Genomic DNA, 21,052 nt, shown 5'->3' on the forward strand with positions numbered 1-21,052 from the left:
TATCTCTAGTGTTACAAATCAACATGTTTCAGCCTACACAACATCATATCAATGGGTTATTTAGCTTTCGTCAGGACTTTTGCAGCACACAAATACCAATAAAGTGAAAAAACAACACAAGAAAAATCCCACACCAATTCAGAAAATTTGACACCAAAACAACAAAAATACAAACAGTGGAACCAGAGATATGCGATTTCAAAGATTTTAGGTAAGTATAGTGCCTAAAAGCACAAAGCGGCACATGTGGTTATCTGTTTATACTAAACCAGGTGAAAGTCACAAGTTCAGGCTCACCGAGATGCAGAGCAGATACAGGGACCAGCTTAGTACCACTTTTACCTTCTAAAGTCTAAAGCGAAGAATTCCCTTTGTGGTGGATAAGGCTGGGAAGAGCAGGGAAAGCTTTGCGGATAGGCACTGATATAGTGTGAAGAGCAGGCCGGGCATCATGGACGGTGGTTGCTGTAGCGCAAAGATCCTGTTGGGCAACTCAGACGGTTGTTGCAGGAGAGTCACACTGGTGGTCACCATCGGCTGTTGATGCTGTAGCATGAAGTGCAGATTTCAAGTTGCCGGTCATCACTGTTAGTCGCTGTAGTGCGAACAGCGGGATTCAATGGAGCTTTGCATTGGCACTCAGCGCAGGCAGCAAGATCTTGGAACAAGTGGGCCTATTCATGATTGTGAACAGCCCAAAACTTCAAGATTTCTTCTTTCCTTTAAGAAGGAGCTCAACCAAGGCCACACCAAGGGTCCAGGACCAGGGAGGAACTTCCTGGGGAACAGGAACTCATTCCAGCAGAGGTGAGCAGGGCTCAGGCAATTCCATTAGCAGATCCAGACAGGTTCAGTTGTAGCAGGTCAGATAAACAACGAGAGACCTCTGGAGCTCGTTGTGTCCCTGTAACTCAGGACTGGAGGTCTGTCAGCCAACCGCTGGAGTCACTTCAGCCTAGGATGATGGGTGCAGGTCCAGCCATCCTTCTCATACTGCAAGGCAAGCCTTGAATAGCAGGGCAGTCCTGCGGCAGCAGGGCAGTCCTTCTTTTATAGTAACCACAGGTCCAGGATTGTACTGAAGAGTGGGTCTGAGGGTGCTATTTGTTATACCTGGTGCCCACTTTGAAGTACGAGAAGCTTCTGGTGTTTTCCCCCTTACACAAGTATCTGGTATTTCCTACCTCCCTGCCCTGGTCTCAGCTGTCTGGGAGCACAATAGGCTAGTGTGAAGTCATTTAAGTGTGGGCTGAGCAGTGTCTTTTAAAGTACAAGTGTGACACGTGACATCTCTGCCCTCTCATCAAGTCAGGATAGCCAATCTTGCCAACACTCAGACTCTCTATTGAGATACAGTCTTGGAGGAATAAACAACATCCATCTACCATCTACACCTAGTCATCTTACCCAAGATACGGGCTGCAGGCACAAAACTATTAGGACAAGAAAATGGCAACATTCTCATAGCTCATTTTCAGAACTGTGACTTAAAATCCAACTTTACAATTAAACAGGGTTTTGAATTACAATTTCAGAGATACCATACCTGACATTCCTACTTGCCCCAGACAAACTTTATCATTTATTAAATGTGGTAAGGTAACCTGGTGTAATCCTACGGGAGGAGTATGCTTGCAATAATCAAAAAATAGAGAGTTTTTCACTACCAGGACACATAAAACCTAAAAGAACGTGTCATTTTCTTTAAAAATACAACGCACCCTGCCCTATGGGCTGCTTAGGGCCTACCCTAGGGGTGAGTTATATGTATAATAAAGGAAGGTTCATGCCTAGTAAAAGGTTTATTTGGCAGCTCGAAATGGCAATTTAAAACTGAACATACAGGATGCAATAGCAGGCCTGAGACAGGTTTTGATGGACTACTTTAGTGAGTGGTGCAACAAATGCTGCCGGCCCACTAGTAGCATTTACTTTTACAGGCCCTGGTACATGTAGTACCACTTTACTATGAACATATAGGTAAATTAAATGTGCCAATTGGGTGTAAACCAATTTTATCACTTTTGAAGGAGAAAGCACAAACACTTTAACAATGGTTAGCAGTGCACAGAGTCCTAAAGCCAACAAAGGAGTGTTTAACCAAACAGGAGGGATGAAGGCAAAACGTGTGTAGGACTACCACCCAAGGTATAACAATATCAATAGTTCCATGAATGACAAAATTAAGAAAGTAGTATTGCTTGCTCAGTTGCACATCATGCTAGTGGGAGAATGCCCTATACTCAAAATATGCAGAACTGCTGTTGACTTTGATGGAGAAGACAGAACATTAAAGGTAAGAACCAGTTACACTATGGCCGGCTCATAAAGACAAGGTTCCTATCCTCACAGTGCAACTAGTAACTGAAATGGAAAAACTGCTGTCCAAAGCTAAGCGTTTCCAGTTAATGCACTTTTAGATTGGAGACTCTAAGACCCCTTATCATATTCTGCATGGGGGCCACATAATTTTTTGTTACTCCACTGCTGCAAAGTGAACCGCCAACCTGACAAAGACAACATGGTGCATTTTTGGTTGTTGGATCCCAACATTAGTGGGAACAGTGAGCAGAAACTGAAGCATCTGTAGACACTAACTGTGCTCAGAGGCCAGTAAATTATCTAGCCCCCCCAAGCAATGCCCCTACCCTTACTTATGAGCCTGTTATGCTCAGTGTCAATAAAGACACTGAAAGACCAGAGGAAAGAGAAAGTGTCCCTTTATTAGTCTTGTGAATAAATTACTAAGGCCCTCATTCTGACCTTGGCGGGCGGCGGAGGCCGCCCGCCAAAGTCCCGCCGTCAGGTTACCGTTCCGCGGTCGAAAGACCGCAGCGGTAATTCTGACTTTCCCGCTGGGCTGGCGGGCGGTCGCCTTCAGACCGCCCGCCAGCCCAGCGGGAAAGAGGCTTCCACGATGAAGCCGGCTCGGAATCGAGCCGGCGGAGTGGAAGCTGTGCGACGGGTGCAGTTGCACCCGTCGCGTATTTCACTGTCTGCGCAGCAGACAGTGAAATACATGTAGGGGCCCTCTTACGGGGGCCCCTGCAATGCCCATGCCAGTGGCATGGGCACTGCAGGGGCCCCCAGGGGCCCCGCGACCCCCCCTACCGCCATCCGGATCCCGGCGGTCGGACTGCCGGGATCTGGATGGCGGTAGGGGGGGTCGGAATCCCCGCGGCGGTGCAGCAAGCTGCGCCGCCGTGGAGGATTCAATGGGGCGGCGGTACACTGGCGGGAGCCCGCCAGTGGTGCCGGTCCGACCGCGGCTTTACCGCCGCGGTCAGAATCCCCATTGGAGCACCGCCGGCCTGTCGGCGGTGCTCCCGCGGTCCTCCGCCCTGGCGGTCTTTGACCGCCAGGGTCAGAATGAGGGCCTAAATGTCCCCTTTGACAACACAAGGGCAAATGACAAATCAGAACAGATTATGTAATAGCAGCAAAGACATTTCCCATGTAGCAATTATTTCAACAACAAATGCACCCCTGTGTATGTATAATCTCTCCCTTTGCAGTCAACAAAGTGATGATAAAGTTAGGCATGGTAATAATATCTTACCTTATATTTTAAAAAATAGAAATTTCACTGGAAAAAAATGAAGATTAAAGTGTTCTTATAGGTAGGTGAAATGTGACTCTCAACATAACATTTTAAACTAAAAAACACACTGCAGGCCCGATCACTTCTGTGTAAGTTTACAGTTATTTGCTATACACAAAGGGATTTATGAGTAGTATCTTTACGAGTGTGAAGTCTCTGCATATGATGTATGTTTACAATTGTTTGTTATTTACAAAGAGATTTATGTAAGATTTATGTAAGATTATGGGAGATTTATATAAGATTTATGTGAGATTTGTGAATCAGGCCCTGAAATTCATCAGTTACAGTTAACTGAAGTAACTATAACTCGCACCATCAGTTAACTATAATTTGCACAACTGCCATGCACATTGTTATCATAAATGATGTAATTTCAGATGTCATCAGTGATGTTATTCATGCTGTCATTGAACATGTCATGAGTGACGTAATATGTCAGGGTATAAGCAGTGCATGGCAAGGGTGCTTGTTATAGTTAGCTCAGAAAATAACATGTTTTGAGTGACATTTTCAATTAACTATAACTTCACTTTCACCTTTGCCTTTTTCAGTGAATTTCTAGTTTTTTTTTATATGTAAAGTAAGATATTATTACCAGATCTAACTGTAATATCACTTTAATCTTAGTTTTTTAGTGAATTTCCCAGTATTTGTAATGTAAAATAAGATGTTATTATCCTATCTAACTATAATGCCACTTTAGTCTTTGCTTTTTCAGTGGATTTCTAGAGTTTTTAAAGCATAGTATGTTCTTACCAACATACCTAACTAGAACACCAATGGCCTGTGATTGACAAGCCCTGCACCCAAGTCAAACGCCCCCCCACCTGCAAGGCCAACCAATGAGAGCACTCATCACAATATAAAGGGGTATCATTTTAAGTAATGCAGGCCTAATGGTTTTCTCAAGGGGTCACCACATCAATATACACAAGGCAGGTCTGATGCTTTGTCAAGAGGTGACCTCATCAATATATATGTAAAGGGGTCACCATGTCATTACATGAAAAGTAAACCTATTGGCTTTGTCAAAGGGTGGCCGCATCAATAAACATGGAAATCCTGTTGGGTTTGTCAAAGGGATCACCATTTCATAACAAGAAGACAAACCTATTGGCTTTGTCAATGGCTGATCACATCATTATACAAGTCAAGCCTAATGACTTTGTTAAAGGGTGACCCCATGAATATGCAAGGCAAGCCTATTAGCTTTGTCAAGGGGTCTCCACATCATTATATGAGCGGATTTCTACTGGCTTTGTCAAAGGGTAACCATGTCAATGCACAAGGCAAACCTATTAGCTTTGCCGAGGAGTAACTACATCATTGCATGAAAAAAGGCTATTGATTTTGGGTCAAAAAAAATTTTATTATTATTTTTCACCATACTACAATGGCAAGAGGCGACAAACGTGGTCTCACAGTCTTCTAAGTTAGCTAATAAAGAGGTACATTGTCTTCTGGCGATGAGACCATTAGCTTAACATGTTGTAAATGAATTTACCATTGCTGCTCACGCAATACAAAGGAGGAGGTTATCCACCCTCCTCTAATGCTTACTAAAAAGAAACAACAAAATCCCCTAGTGGGAACGAACGTGAATAACAAACATGGCACATACTGAATCATCCATAAGATGATTAGAGTGGTAGTGATGGAAGTGAGGAGGTGGAAAGACCCCACTACAGGGAGCGAGCATCATTCCAAAGCCCTGCCTCGCTCCCTCTGTAAAAACTGAAGCAAGTGAAGAGCCCTTGTACGAGTGGGGCAAGCTCAGAGGGGCAGGCCTCCAGACAAATACAACATCAAGGGTCCTCAAATAAATTCTAAATTTTTATGATTATCCATAAGGATGTCAGACATTCTTTCCATGGAAAACGCTTGCCATAGCCAAGAATGCCATCGTGTTAATGAGGGTGCTCCCTTCGTCTTCCATGCCACTGCTATAGCAACTTTGGTTGCTCCCAGGCGTAACCATAGTATGCTCTGTCACCTTTCGTTTGGTGGCCGAAGAAATCACCTCTCAAGCCCCGTAAAACGAAGTCCGGACTGTCCGGAATGGTGTAACCCAAGATTTCTTTAATATGAGCTCATATTTAGGCCCAGAGGGGACTTATGCTTGGACAATCCCTCGAAATATGATGAAAGTCACTCTGCAACCCACATCCTCTCCAACAAAGATCGGACATGTCAAGGAAAATGCGTTTAAATTTAGTGGGGTAGAGGTACCAATCAAAGACCAATTTATAGTGAGCCTCCCTCATCCCCACCAAGCAGTTGCAATATGGGATATCAATCAGTCCACAGCCTACTCCATATGACCTTGGGTATTTCTCAGTCCAGTACTTGCTACCAAAAGTGTATGTATTTGGGTTGCGGGGAAGGAGTGGTGAATTGCAAAAGGGAAAATAAAAAGGAAATGCTTCCCCTAGATGACCCAGCCTGTTTTACCAAATGTTCAACAGGAGTCAAGTCCCTACTAGCAGCCTCTCAAACGTCAGGCTGCAATACCCAATGTCTCAGTTGTGTGTATCAATAGTGCTCCCCAAGAGGAAGGTAAAAATTTCTCTGACAGTGCTTGAAGATTAAAATCTCCCACCCATGAATTAAATCTACAATAGTGAGACAACCTCCGGTTCACCACGTATCGTAGGAGCTTGGCTGTAATGCTGTAGGAAAGGCTGGGTTGAAATGAATGGGAGTAAAGGGAGAGGGGAAGGAGGTCCAATCAACTCTACGTAGGGCCTCATCCCATACCTTGAGTCTGGTTGCTGTGGGTATACTTAAGTATGCATTAGATGGACGATACATCTTTGGCTTCTAAAGCAAGTCCCAATTTATCTTCCAGCTATCGCTCTGTCCATATGAAGCCAATGCTTACCTGACTCGCATTTGGAGATTCCTTGTAATTGGACTACTTTGTAATATAAATGGAAGTCAGGTAAACCCACTACCCCAGCTTCTTTAGGAAGCCTCAGGAGTTTTGGGGGATAATCGGGCTCTATGACCTTGCCAGATAAAGCTTGTCAGTAGAGACTGAAGAGACGCAAGGAAAGTGCGATCTATGTCTATAGGAAGGCCCTGAAAGAGATAAAGCAGGCTTGGCAGGACCATCATTTTTACCACATGGATTCGCCCCAACCAGGAGATGTACATGGGTGCGCATCTCCTGAAGTCTAGCTTATGTTCTTGCAGGAGTGGATGGTAATTGGCCTTAAATAAATCTGTGACCCTTAAATAAATACATTTTAATACCCAAGTAAGTTATTTATTTGGTGGTCTATTGGAATAGGGTGATGGTCATCAGCTTCTCCATATCAGAATTGGTAAGCGTTAGGTTTAGAATGAAGTATTTTGTTGAATTGATTTGGAAGCCGGCCATGGTTTCGTATGTTTGCAGAATGTCCCATAAGGTCTTTAGCGAAGATTCGGGGGAGGTCAGGATCAACAAAATATCATCTACACAGAGAGAAATCTTATGGATTTGTGTACCAAATGGGAGACCTTCAATAGTGGGTACTGAGCGGAGCTTCACTGCCAGCGGTACAATACTAAGGAGAAACAATAACGGGGACAAAGGAGACACGTGACAGGTGCCCCTGTATAGCCAAAAGGAGTCTTATCTCCCCCCGTTCACCAAGACTCTGGATCTTGGAGATGCGTAGTTGACTTGGATCATGTCAATGAAGCAGCCACAAGTGCTGAAATGACGTAGCGTACAGAATAGGAAGGGCCAATCTACACGATCAAAGGCTTTCTCCACATCCAAGGCAACTAGTACCGTAGGTAGTTTTTTCTTCATAGCCTTTTCAACCAGATGGATGACCCTCTGTAGGTTATCATGGGTCTGACGTTCCTTGATGAAGCCTGTCTGATATGGGTGGATGAGGCCGGGCATTAGTTCCACAAGCCTGGTGTCAATATCCATGTATAGAGTTTGGTGTCTACATTAAGCAGTGGTTTGGATGGTGTAACGGATCCTGATTCAGCTATCTGCTTAAATAGGATGACCAGTTGTGGTATAAGGTCAGAGCTAAATGTTTTATAAAAGAGGGTGGTAAATCTATCGGGTCCTGGTGATTTATGGGACTTTAAGGCCATGATAGCTTCTTCAAACTCGTCTGCCCAAATGGGCGTGCCAAGGAGCTTGTTTTGTACTGCTGTTACTTGAGGTAGGTCTATTTAATCTAGGTATTTGGTTTGGAGTTGTTCATTTCTGGGGGCAGCTGTGTGTAAGTGTTCATAGAACTTACCAAAAATTCTGGCCTTATCCTGTTCCTATCTTGCTAAAGTACCATTTGCCTGTAATATGCCACCTATGTATTCTTTCTCTCATTAATTCTGAGTTGTCACGCCAATATGGATCCCACCTTGTTGCCCTGCTTGTAGAATATGTGTTTAAGCTGTAGAAGAGTAAGTTCTTCCCTATTTCCCTGTTACACCCTCTCCGTTTGGAAATAGGTGTTAAAGGCTGGGGAGGGGTAGCCTCTCCCAGCCTCTGGAAATGCTTTGAAGGGCGCAGATGGTGCCCTCCTTGCTGAAGCCAGTCCACACCGGTTTAGGGAACCCCCCAGTCCCTGCCCTGGTGCGAAACTGGACAAAGGAAAGGGGAGTGATCACTCCCCTGTCCATCACCTCCCCAGGGGTGGTGGCCAGAGCTCCTCCAGTGTGTCCCCGACCTCTGCCATCTTGGTGTGGGGGCACTCTGAGGCCTCTGAGTGGCTAGTGCCATCAGGTCAGGTCAGAGACCCCTCCTAATAGGTGCATACCTGACTAGGTGGCCAATCCTCCTCTGAGGGCTATTTAGGGACTTTCTAGTGGGCTTTTCCTCAGATTACGACTTGCAAGAATTCATCAGGGTTCCTCTGCAGTTCTCTCTTTGACTTCTGCTAAGGATCGACCGCTGACTGCTCCAGGACGACTGCAAAACTGCAACAAAGTAGCCAGAAAACTACCAGCGACACTGTAGCGACCTAATCCTGCCGGCTTTCTTGACTGTTTCCTGGTGGTGCATGCTCTGGGGACTGCCTGCCTTCACCCTGCACTGGAAGCCATGAAAAAACCTCCCGTGGGTTGACGGAATCTTCCCCCTGCTCCAGCAGGCACCAAACTTCAGCCTCACCCGTACTCTGGGACCCCTCTCATCCCGACGAGCGTGGCCCCTGGAACACAGCTGGTAGACCCAAGTGACCCAGACTGTCCAGTGGTCCAACTGTCCGAATTTGGAGGAGGTAAGTCCTTGCCTCCCCTCCCCAGACAGTAATTGTGTGCACCACGTGATCTGCAGCTACAAGGGCTTCTTTGCACACTTCCAAGAAATCTTGCATGCACAGTGAGCCTAGGTCCCCAGCACTCCGTCCTGTGATGCTCAGCTCCCTGAGCTGATCTCCAGTGTCGTGGGACCTCTCTTTGCAGTGTTGAGATGAACGCCGTATTCAGACTTGTTGAACCCGTGTTCAAGGACTTCTGCAGGTGCTTCCTGCTTGTGCGTGGGCTATCTATGTTGCTGAGGGCCCCCTTTGTCTCCTGTCCCAAGAGGCAATATCCTGGTCCTTCCTGGGCCCAGACAGCACCCTTTTTCTCCAAACGCAACTCTTGCATTTAGCAAGGCTTGTTTGCGGTAGTTTATCAAAGAAACAACTCTGCATCCTCCAGCACACTGTGGAACATCTTCTGCATGAAGAAGAACTTCCTATCCCCTTCCATTGTTGCAAAACCTGCAGCTTCTTCCAACCGGAGGCAGCCATTTTGCATCTTCATCCGGGGTTTAGTGGGCTCCTGCCCCCCCGGACACTTTAGCGACTCTTGGACTTGTTCCCCTTCCGTTGCAGGTCCTCAGGTCCAGGAATCCGTTTTCAGTGCTGTGCAGTCTGTTGTGGTCCTTGCAAAATCCTTTATCACGACTCTAGTGTGTTTCTGGGGAAATAGTAGTACTTTACTCCTACTTTCCAGGGTCTTGGGGTGGGGTATCTTTTACACCCTTAGTGTTTTCTTACACTCCCAGCAACCCTCTATACACTACACTAACCTAGGGGTCCATTCGTGGTTCGCATTCCACTTTCTTATTATATGGTTTGTGTTGTCCCTAGGCCTATTGCATTCTATTGTATTCTACAGTGTTTGCACTATTTTCTAACTGTTTTACTTACCTGATTTGGTTTGTTGTGTATATTTTGTGTATGTTACTTACCTCATAAGGGAGTATATCCTCTGAGATATTTTTGGCACATTTTCACTAAAATAAAGTAACTTTATTTTTAGTAACTATGGGCCAGATGTAGCAAGCAGTTTTGCCCATTCTGTGTCTATGGGAAAATGTGTTCATACATATGGCCCTATGAGTATTGTCTTTCTTATGATATAGTACCTATATGATATAAGTGGTACTGCACTCTTTCGTTGAGGTAGGCTGGTCCAGTGTTGTGGAGGGATTTGTGTGCGTGGATGAGGACTTTGAAGATGACCCTTTTGTCGATAGAGAGCCAGTGAAGGGATCTGAGGCGGGAGGAGATGTGTTCATGACGTGGGGGGTTCAGGATGAGGCGAGCGGCTGCGTTCTGGATCCTCTGGAGTTTCTGCTGAAGCTTGACTGTGGTGCCAGCGTAGAGGGCGTTTCCGTAGTCTAGCCTGCTGCTGATGGGTGCATGGGTGACAGTCTTTCTGGTTTCTATGGGTATCCATTTGAAGGTTTTTCACAGCATGAGGAGGGTGTTAAAACAGGAGGAGGTGATAGCCTCCAGAAGACGTATTGTCTCTAAGATATTTTTGGTACTGTGTTACCCAAATAAATACCTTTATTTTTGGTAACACTGAGTATTGTCTTTACTTGTGTATAAGTACTCTGTAACTATAAGTGGCATTGCATGAGCTTTGCATGTCTCCAAGTTCAGCCTAAGCTGCTCTGCTATAGCTACCTCTATTAGCCTAAGCTGCTAGAACCGTACTACTTTACTAATAAGGGATAACTGGACCTGGTATAAGGTGTAAGTACCCAAGGTACCCACTTCAAACTAGGCCAGGCTCCTACAGTTTCCCTCTAAGGGCTTTGATTTCCCTTTGTAACATTAGGTTCAGTTGTCATTTATGTGCTTGCTCGGCCGCTTCGAGCTCTGTTTCCAGTGTGACTCTCTCCTTCATTCTCTGCTAATTGTAGGCTGAGATTTAGGCAATACATCGTCCCTGAGATACGCATTAAAGGTATCCCAATTGTTACTGGGGTTAGTATCCTGGGGAGGGTTCAGGACGAAAAATTCCCTAATGGTTTTGCAGAGCTCCTCCCTAAGAAGGCGATCTCTGGTTAGTGAACTGGGAAAGAACCAGTGGGGAAATCTGGGACGTGGTTGGCCCCAGTCCACGGTTCCCTGAAGGGGGGCATGGTTAGAAATTGTGATTGGATAAAAAAAGCTTTGAGGAGAGTTGGCGTGTTTGGCGTGTTTGGCTAGTAAAGGCATGATCTAGTCTAGAGTATGTGTGGTGAGTGTGAGAAAAGAACGAGTAGTCTTTTGTTGTAGGGTTCAGGGTTCACCTGGCATCGATGAGACCCAGAGACAACAAACCTTGTTTTAACATCTTGGGAAGCTGCCTGTAGGGAACCTATGTGAGTGAGTGCTTTCCATCCCAGGGTCCTATGTGAGGTTAAAGTCCCCCAGGAGATTAGAATTACGCTGCACAAACTCTCCCAGTAACGTATGAACGTTTTGTATAAATGTGGCTTGATTAACATAGGGGGCGTACACCGAGGCGAACGCACACATCCTCCCTCCCAGGTGACCCTTCACAGCAAGGATACTCCCTTCCTTGTCTGTTTTGTAGTTTTCTGGGGAAAAGCCCAATGAGGAATGGAAAAAGAGCACAACTCCATTATGTTTTGTGGGGGCTGAAGAGGTGTATCGAATAGGGTAGGATTTATGGCGGAACCTATGGTCCTCGCCCCTTTTGAGGTGGATTTCCTGGAGTGCTATACCATCATGTCACTGGTCCAGCAGATACTTTCATATATTATGGCGCTTGGCCGGCGAATTAAGACCCTTAACATTCCACAAAAGTGTTGTAATTACCATGTGGATACAAAGAGCACAAAATCAGCTATTTGATTCAACAATCCTATGTCCCCATAGTTTCTCAACCCCCTGTCTCCATTCAGTGTCAGCCTCATTGTATCATAGCTCACCCCCCTCCACCCAGCTCTTTACAGGACTATAAGATTCATGGAACATGTCAACAAACAACTTGGAAATAAGGCATAGTACACAAAATACTAATAGGGCTATAAGTCCCCTTAAAGATAAAGAGTTAGTATGTACACAAGTGGCAGGCAATGGTCACTGCCAGCTAGAGCAAATTATTATAAGCTAGTACAGTTTGAGGCGTATGCAAGGTGCTTCAAAGTTCCTTCACCCAAGAAGTTCTCGTCCAATCGCTGCTGTCGGATACATGTGTTGGGTAATCCTGTCCCCCCCCCTTAGAGCAGTCAAAGAGTTCTGACGAGAAGAGGGTGCCACATCACCCCCAGCCGAGGCAATCATTCCACTCTCTGCAGAACAGGCAGTTTCCCAAGGCCACAGGGGTTCAGTCTCGGGGACTGCGGAGAAGACGGCGTCCTGTTGTCAGTCCTTCCTCAGTGGTTTCTCCTGTCTCTGAGTCAATCTGATCTGTCTGTGTTCCTCGGTCGACTAGAAGGGCCCAAAGGCTTACCTCCCTCTTGTTGTGGGTCTTCTGGGAGGGAAAGGCCCAGGATCGCTGCTGCTTTTTGCAGGTCTGCCACATGATGATTCTTATTATGGAGCTCAAACGCCAGGCCAAAGGGATATGTCCATCTGCATTTGAGTTTGTCTGTGATAGGTTTTAGTTGCTGTCATCGAGATAGCGTCGCTGGTGCTGTGTCCTGAAAGAGCGCACACGAGGCCCCCTGGAAGGAGACATAATCTTTCTTATGGGCTTCCTGCAATATCGCCTCCTTTGTCTTAAAGGAGTGGAGCTTGACCAAGATGTTGTGTGGACAACCTCCACCCCCTGAACTTTGTAGGCTCACTCGATATACTCTATCTATTTTGATTTGTGTATAAAGCCCCTCCCAGTAGTTCTGAGAAAATACCCACCACATAAGCTTCCAGGTCCGGGCATTCCACTCCTTCCTCCAAATTCCGAATACAGATATTATTGCGTCAAGATCTATTCTCAAGATCTTCACATTTTAAGATGGAGTCTGGAGCTGAGTGTGGAGGGAATGACATTTCTCTTCTGCTTTCTCTAGTCGTTTATCTAGTTCCTGAGACTTAGACTCAAGGTCCAGTGTTTGAGTGCCCACGCAGTCTATATCTTGTTGTAACACAGTGATCCTGGAAGTAATGTCGGCCTTGAGGGGGTCTAGAGAGGCCGTCATGTCCACCCCTAGTTCCTCCCACAGTTCCCGCTTGAGAGAAATTAAGAGAAATTAAAAGGTCATCTTTTGTAAGGGCCATTGTATCTGTAGTGCTATTGTCGGGGGTGCGCTCCGCTGCAGGAGCAAAGTAACTGGAGACTGTGTTGAACTGAGTCTTTTTTGGAGGCATAAATACAACAGGGGATTTACTGTAGCAGATGGTCTCTGGCCAAAGGGTATTAAGATATCTGATAGCCGTAAGCTGGTCTTAGAACAGTTTGGTAATCGGGTGAAGTGTCTACTTCCCCTTAAGCGTGTGAGGTTCCAGCATCTCCCCACATTTCTGCTCTCCAAGTTAACGGGAAGCAATCAGATCCCCCCTCTCCCAAGGGTCTCCCAGGTTTTCTAATGAAGATGTCAATGACATGCAGGTGGCTTCATTGTGGGTGTCTTTCTGGTAGTTTATTGTATGCAAGTCTTGTTGCCCCAGATGCTGTGGGGCTGAGAGAACACGCAGATATACAGAAAGTAATCAACATAGCTTGTTGTTATGTAGGCTCAGGTAACAAGGAGACAAGGGGGGAACTCTTCTAGCACCCAGGAAAACTGGGGGGTGTCTAGAAGCCAGCTATCATAGAAGTGCCAAATCGTCAGAACATCCCCTCTGTGGCTTACTAGGCAGAGAGATATGTTGAAGGCAGCCAATCGAGGATACGGTTTGTCCCAGGCGCTGGCGCCATCATCTTATAGTCAGGTATCTTAGGGTCAGGCACTTGATGTATTTTGTTGTGCACCGAGGGCGGAGGAGAATTATTTTGCAATAAGCATGTTTAACAAGCTAAAGATATAGAACTTCAGCTCTCAGAGTCCGTAACTCTTCCCATTGGCCTGCACTGTGGCTTCTGCTTCCCCTCAGAACCACCTCTGCCTTCTCTCTGCGGCCACAAGTCCTCGGCGACCACCTCCGGAGATCCACAGCAGCTAAGCGCCGGGCCGCTAGAAGTTACTCACCTCAAGGATTGGGTGGTGGAGGTAGCCGTTAGCCGCAAGTCACATCCTGTGGCACAGTTAGACTCCCGTGGACCATCGGCCCACTTATGGCGCGCCTCCCAGCGGGCACCGTCCCCATTGCAATCTGCCTCCAATCCGCTCTCATCCACTGCCAGAGGGTCCCAGACACCCCTGTCACACCTTCATATGTATATTTAGGGCTTCAGTGACCCCGGGGGAGGGAATGTGTGCACCTGCCTCGAGTTCATAAAAAGTTGCAGCAGAGCTCATGTGGATTACATCCACCTGGCCATCTTGGTTGGCCAGACCTCGGTTACTGGTTTTTGCCAAGATGTAAATACATTGATATACACGATACCTGTAGGCTTTGTTAAGGGCTTGCCATAGCAATATATGAAGAAAAGCAGTGTAGCTTTGTCAACAATGCCAGCAGGGTCAACTGCCAGAGTCTTTTGTTTGCACTCTTCAGATGACATACTGCAGTAATAAAAATCACTCACAGGAAGCCCTTGCAACACTTAGCTGAAGAGCAAACACTCCAGCTCTGGAAATGCTTAGAATTACCACAAACTTTCACATTGTATATGACTCAAGAAATACAGGATTATTTTTAATTAATTATTTATCTTGGGATGTTGCACTCCTTACTACATTTGTGTAACATGTTGGTGTTGGCCCTGCCCAAATTGTGACACCACAAAGCAGGCAAAAACAATAGCAGCAGTTGAAGGGCAATATGAGGCGCTGCTGGCTGAGAGCAGTGAATAATAATTGAGACGTTCCAGCCCAACAGTCGAGAAATCTACAAATTGTTAACATTAATTATTCAAAAACTACTGAATGGATTTACACCAAATCACAAGAAGCACACTTTCAGGGTTTCAAGTTTACTCTTACACTTCAGAGTAAGTAACTTTATTACTTTAGGTTGTTCACCATGTACGGTTTAGTGCGTTATTTTAGACATCACAGCTCAGAAACAGTAAGAGGCAAACAGTGCTCATTGTTTTCAGGCTCTGCAGACTGAAAATCAAGCCCTAACTCTGAGAAATGAGACACATTACAAGTACTTAGAAACAGGAGCTTGGTTCTGCACTGAGCCAGCTCAGCTCGTCATGACAGGCCCTCATCTTGCAAAGCGAGCCTCAGTGAAAAATTCCATTATATGCCTTGAGCGTGCAGCCTCACAGCATCACTCAAGTGTGATAAGGTATACCTAGTCAAGCACTAAGCACTTCTGGTTTTTGAAAACCATTGCTGGGCCTTCCTTGGCACAGTAATAACGCTGAGAATGAAAGCATTGGACTGAACTGTTTCATGGAAAACCTGATGGAGCACACCATGGTAGCTAGGTCTAGGCCAAGACTATTCAAGTCACATACTAAGTTTTAGCATTTTGGGTTGGGAGCAGGAAATCAGATGCTTTAAACAGTAGTTAATAGAATAACTGCTCAATAATGATAAACCAGGGATTAACCAGATATTAACAGGATATTTATATTGCGTTCAGCATCATCTGAACCTCTGCTTAGGCCCAATCGACCTACCAACAGCAGTATGATTACAAGGACTAATGATTTAAATTGACTGTAGTCCCCTCGCTCATGGCACACTATCTTCTTCTCATCCTTGGCCAGAGAGTTTCCCATGGGGGATTGGGGGGAGCAAAGGGCTTGCCCGGTCTCCCCCCGGGCTTATCGGGCTGACGTGGTATGAACCACGATCACAAACGGGGATTGGTTGGCTGGCAGTATGGGGCGGTGGCTTAGGCAGGAGGATAAAGGGCAAGGGCTGGGTGTGGGCGGCCTCTTTGGCCGTTGTCACACCCAGTGGGCGTTTTGTCTTTGTGTCAAAGTTTTCTAGGTAGGCATTTTTTGTAAGAAAGGAGGTGTGTTTGTGGAGTTATTGGGAGGAGTTTAGGTCTAATTTAATTTTAGGTGAAGTTTGCGACAATGGAACCGAATAAAGTTGTTATGGCATTGAAAGTTTTACAGCACGAAGGAAGGGAAGATTTAATAAAAGAGGGCGTGTTAGAGGAGGCTTGGGTGGGTTTGAAGAGACCGAAACGCCGTTCGGCGGAGGGTGTGTCAGCCGCAGTGGCTGCTTGTTCTTCCCCCAAATCGGGAAAGAAGTTTTAAAAAAAAAGTGTTGAGGGTCGGAAGGTCCGTCACTCACCTGATTTGGGGGCTGAGGTTAATTCTTCCTTGCCGTCGGTTTCGGCAGCACGGTCACGAGGGAGACGAGGGGGGTATTTCCCCCGGCGGCGAGGTTCGTCAATTCTGAGGCGGATTTCGTCAGGCGGGCGAGGCGCGCTGACTAGGCCTGCGGTAGCAAGTGCGGGCCGCATGGGGGCGAAGGAAAATGGCGCGCATGTGCAATTGAGCGCGCGTTTGCAAGCCCAATCGCCCGTGGAGAGAGGCGCTGAGCACGATTCAGGGAAAGATGAGGAAAGAACGTTAGCTGGCGCTCGCAAGATGGCGGCGCCCAGAATAAAGGTTCAATCGATGCCGGTCATAAAAAAAACAATAGTGGGCAAGCCAGATATGGCGGCAAATACTGGTTCACAGTTAGATAATGAGGTGGTACTTATTACTGACAATGAAGAGGAATTGCAGGAAGCTGACAGAAGAGTTATAGACCCGGTTTTAGGAAGTACGTGGGGTTTTCATGGCTCAAGGAGCAACAGGTTGATACGATGGATCCCTAGGGTGGTCAGTCCAATGATACATAAGGTTCAGTCATGGGAAGTAGGTAATCAGGCTGCATTTAAATTAGGTGAGCAGGTGGAGTTAGTGGATGACAGGGGGGCAGTGTTTAGAGGTATGGTGTGTAGTGAGGCAGGGATTTCGGGTATGCCGGACAAGGCGTATGTGTGTTTAGATAGTTGGCAACTTGATAGAGGGGGAACATCTGGGTGTGACGCATCACATGTTTTGGGTGAGCATGGGGTGCAGGCGATCTATCGGCAATCTGGGTGGATTGTCGGTGATCAGAGCTTGCCGGTGAAGGTCCGGGCGCCTTCAGAACATCGGCTTGAAGGGAGGGTGCGATCAGGAGCGGTCCATCCGACTTCGAGGGATGCAGCTGGTTCAGTTACGGCTCAGCCATCCACTAGCCAGAGCGCTGGTGATGATTGGGCTGCATTGGATGAGGAATTACTCGATTACGAAGAAGAACTGGAGGTGCCTGGCATGTCGAAGAAGAGAGTAGTAGGGGCAGGTGAAGTGCCGGATGTGGTTCAGGGCGGCCAGGTTCCAGTTCATCGTCAGGAGAGAGCAGCGGGCAGCTTACCTAGAGGTGAGGAGGGATGCGTTGGGTTTTTGAGAAGGCATAGTGGGGGTGATATTTCGGGGAATTTGAGTCGGGCTAATGCTTCTAATGTTGCAAGGGGCTCCAAGGAGCTGCAAAATAAGGTGGATGCTGCTATTCAAGTGAGTACGGTCACTGAAACGGAAGGTAAGACGGGGGTAAGTGGGGGTAACGTTGATGTGTCATTAGAGAAGGATGAATCAGGTGAGGGCGGTAAGTCGGGTGCTATTTCAGGTGGGGACGTGACGGTGAGTGGTAATAAGTCAAAGAAGTTGCCTTATATGGGAGTGTCGATGCCTTTGGGGGCGCATCTCACTCAGAATTTGAAAGAAAAGATCTGGAAAGGGGAGTTTATTGATGTTTTCAAATTACTGCATAGGGAGGTCCAAGCAAAAGAAGGGTCAAAAGAAGAAGAATGGGAGCTAGCTAGGAGGCCTAGAGTCCCAAATACGATAGAGAATTGGACTTCGGCTTTTCTGATTTATGCAAGTGTTTATTGCGAAAAGCATCAGGATTCCTGTGTAGCGTTATTGAAATACATAGATGTGGTTCGGAGAGCTCAAATGGATTTTGGAGGTTTTGGTTGGTTCAGGTATGATGAAGAATTTAGAGCAAGGAAGGCAATGGACTCATCTAAATTGTGGGGAGAAGTTGATAATGAACTATGGATGCAGTGGTTAAGGACTGCAAGAAACGCGCCAACGACACATACAGCAAGCGGTTTGTCGGTGCAATACAAGCCCTTTCAGGGGCGTCCCACCCAAGTTGGGGTGGGTTTCGGGCATAGAGGGCAATTCCAAGCAAATGGGTCCTGTTGGTCTTTTAACAGCGGGTTTTGTAACAGGCAACAATGTAAATTTAGACATGATTGCTCCAATTGTGGTGGGAGACACCCTGTGTCCCAATGTTTTGGCGGGATGCAAGGGTCGTGGCATGGACAATCGTCAAGAGGAGGGGATAGGGATAGAGGATTTACACAGCAAGTTACAGGAAAAGGGCCCTACTCCTATTAAATGGGATGTTATGGCTTATTGGTTGCAGTTTTATCGAAGGAGGGATGATGCTAAAGTTTTGTTTGATAGCTTTATAGAAGGTTTCAGGTTACGTTACCAAGGTTTGAGGTTGAGGAGATGGGCAAATAATTTGAAGTCAGCAAGAGAACATCCAGAAGTTGTGAGAACAAAGCTGGGAAAAGAAGTGAATTTAGGCAGGATTGTTGGCCCCTTTTTAGAGTGGCCGCTGTCGAATTTGACTATTTCCCCGCTAGGTGTGGTTCCCAAAAAACAGGATGGGGAATTTAGGTTGATCCATCATTTGTCCTGGCCGGCGGGGGCCTCAATAAATGATTTCATCGCTGCAGAAGATTCAATGGTGCATTATGCGTCTGTGGATGAGGCTATTGCTTTGGTACGGAAGTGTGGAAAAGGTGCAGAGATGGCAAAGTCAGATGTGGAGTCAGCATTTCGATTGTTGCCGGTTCACCCAGATGATTTTTCTTTGTTGGGTATGCAATTTGAGGAGGCCATATATGTGGACAGGATGTTGCCTATGGGTTGTTCAGTTTCTTGTTCTTTGTTCGAAATGTTTAGCTCATTCTTGGAATGGTGTTTTCTATTCTGTAGCCGTGGTTCGTTGGTGACCCATTATCTAGATGATTTTTTCTTTGTTGGCAAGTCCGGGCCTGGCGGTTGTGGCAGTGCATTACAGGATTTTGAGAAGTTGACGTCCATTTTTGGTGTTCCATTGGCGAGTGACAAGACAGAAGGGCCTGTATCATGCCTTACCTTTTTTGGTATAGAACTGGATTCGGAAAGAATGGAAGTGAGGTTGCCTGAAAATAAAGTGCAACATTTGGTTTCTTTGTTGGAGGAGGCAGTGGCAAAACCAAAGATTGAGTTGCGTCAGGCACAGTCATTGCTTGGTCATTTGAATTTTGCCTGCAAGGTGGTTAGGGTTGGTAGGGCATTTTGCCGCAGGCTTGGTTTTTCCATGCGGGGAGCTGTTTTACCACATCACCACATTCGCCTTCGGGCATGTGTTAAGGATGATTTGAAGATGTGGATTGAGTTTTTGAAGGATTTCAACGGCGTGACCATGTTGGTGGAGGATGAAAGTTGGTTTTGGCACATTCAGATTTTTTCAGATGCCTCCGGTGCTCATGGTTTTGGTCTATTTTGGGAAGGTCATTGGGCAGCGGAGGCTTGGCCTGCTAAGTGGAAACGGTCGAAGTTTAGCATTGCATTTTTTTAATTTTTTCCTTTAGTGGTTGCTTTGGCGATTTGGGGCAGGTTTTTGGCCAACAGGAATGTTGTTTTCAATGTGGACAATCAAACCGTAGTCCATTTGGTTAATTCCCAGAAGGCAAAAGATGAGAAAGTGTTGAAATTATTGAGGATTTTCTTGCTGAATTGTTTGAAGTTCAATATCTTGTTCAAAGCTAGACACGTGCCTGGTGTCTCTAATGAAATCGCTGATGCCTTATCTCGATTTCAGTGGCAGAGATTTCGTGGTTTGGCGCCGGGAGCAGATGTACAGAAGACAGTCATACCTGGGGAGTTGTGGGCGCTAGGAGAGTGAGGATGTTGGAGCTAGTTCAGCAATCTATAGCTCCATCGACGAGGAGGACTTATTCTCAGGCATGGTTGGATTTTCTGGATTCAGGTGCGGTAAGAAGATGGGGTGAGAGTGATGTTATATATAAGAGACAGGACGATGCAGTTCGATTCATTATGCAACAGATTGAGTTAGGTCTGGCTGCAGTTACTATTTCGGGTAAGTTATCAGGGGTTTCTTTTTATGGTAAGTATTTTTGGGGTTACGATCCGGTTGAGGGCGAGTTATGTAAGAGAATTTTAGCTGGGTGGGCCAGGTCGGGCGGGGTGAGGTGTGATAGGAGGCGTCCTATAACTCATGATTTGCTGAGGGCCTTGTTGGGGTGTTTGGGTGACGTTTGTTTTTCCGAGTGGGAGGTCTCTTTAATTTCTCTTTGCATGTCATGGTTGTTTCATGGGGCTTTTAGGATTTCGGAGCTTTTAGGGTTAAAAGGGAGGCAGGGGCTCAGATTGGAGAATGTACATGTGGGTGATCAAGGAGTTTGCATATGGTTACCTTTTTCCAAAGGGGACCAGTTGGGCAGCGGCCAAGAGGTGTTATTGAAGGCATCACGATCCAAGGACTGTCCAGTGAGTTGTTGGTTGTCTTTCATGGCATTAGGGTTACATTCTTCTAGGTTTATATTTATTCATCAGGATGGCTCGCAGCTTTTAGCATCACAGTTTTTAGCGGTTTTAAGGATGGCAGTTGGGAAATTGGGTTTAGAGCCTAGTAGTTACGGTACACACTCTTTTAGGATTGGGGCTGCTACGGAAGCGAGGAGACAAGGCAAATCAGATCAGTCCATTAAGCAATTAGGCAGGTGGAGGTCTAGATCTTTTCAGAGGTATGTGCGCTCGTTTAAGCAGTAGTAGGTATTTTTGGGGAGTTTTTTATGCATGGGTAGTTTTTGTACAAGTGTTGATGATTTACTGTATCGCTCCTTCTACAATTCTCTCTGCTCTTTTTTCTGTATGCTTTGATGGTTATAATTCAATATGTGTATTAACATATTTTTCTTGTAGGTTGCGTCGCGGGGCCGGACAAAGTGTGTGCTGTTTGGATCGTAGGTCACTCCTTTGTTCGCTGGGCGGAGAAGCAGGCTGCATCACGGCATTTTGGAAGGCAACTGGGGCTTGATGGGGCCAGGATAAAGCTTAGTTGGGTAGGAAAGA

The 21,052-nt window shown here is 46.2% G+C and overlaps 1 protein-coding gene across 1 annotated transcript in view; it reads right to left on the reverse strand.

Moving 5' to 3' along the window:
- The window catches only part of DYTN (dystrotelin), a 244,913-nt gene that overhangs the window by 213,779 nt on the left and 10,082 nt on the right, over nucleotides 1–21,052 (reverse strand). The window lies entirely within an intron of this gene.

The sequence above is a fragment of the Pleurodeles waltl genome, chromosome 3_1 (genome assembly GCF_031143425.1).
Source record: "Pleurodeles waltl isolate 20211129_DDA chromosome 3_1, aPleWal1.hap1.20221129, whole genome shotgun sequence".
Taxonomy (NCBI): domain Eukaryota; kingdom Metazoa; phylum Chordata; class Amphibia; order Caudata; family Salamandridae; genus Pleurodeles; species Pleurodeles waltl.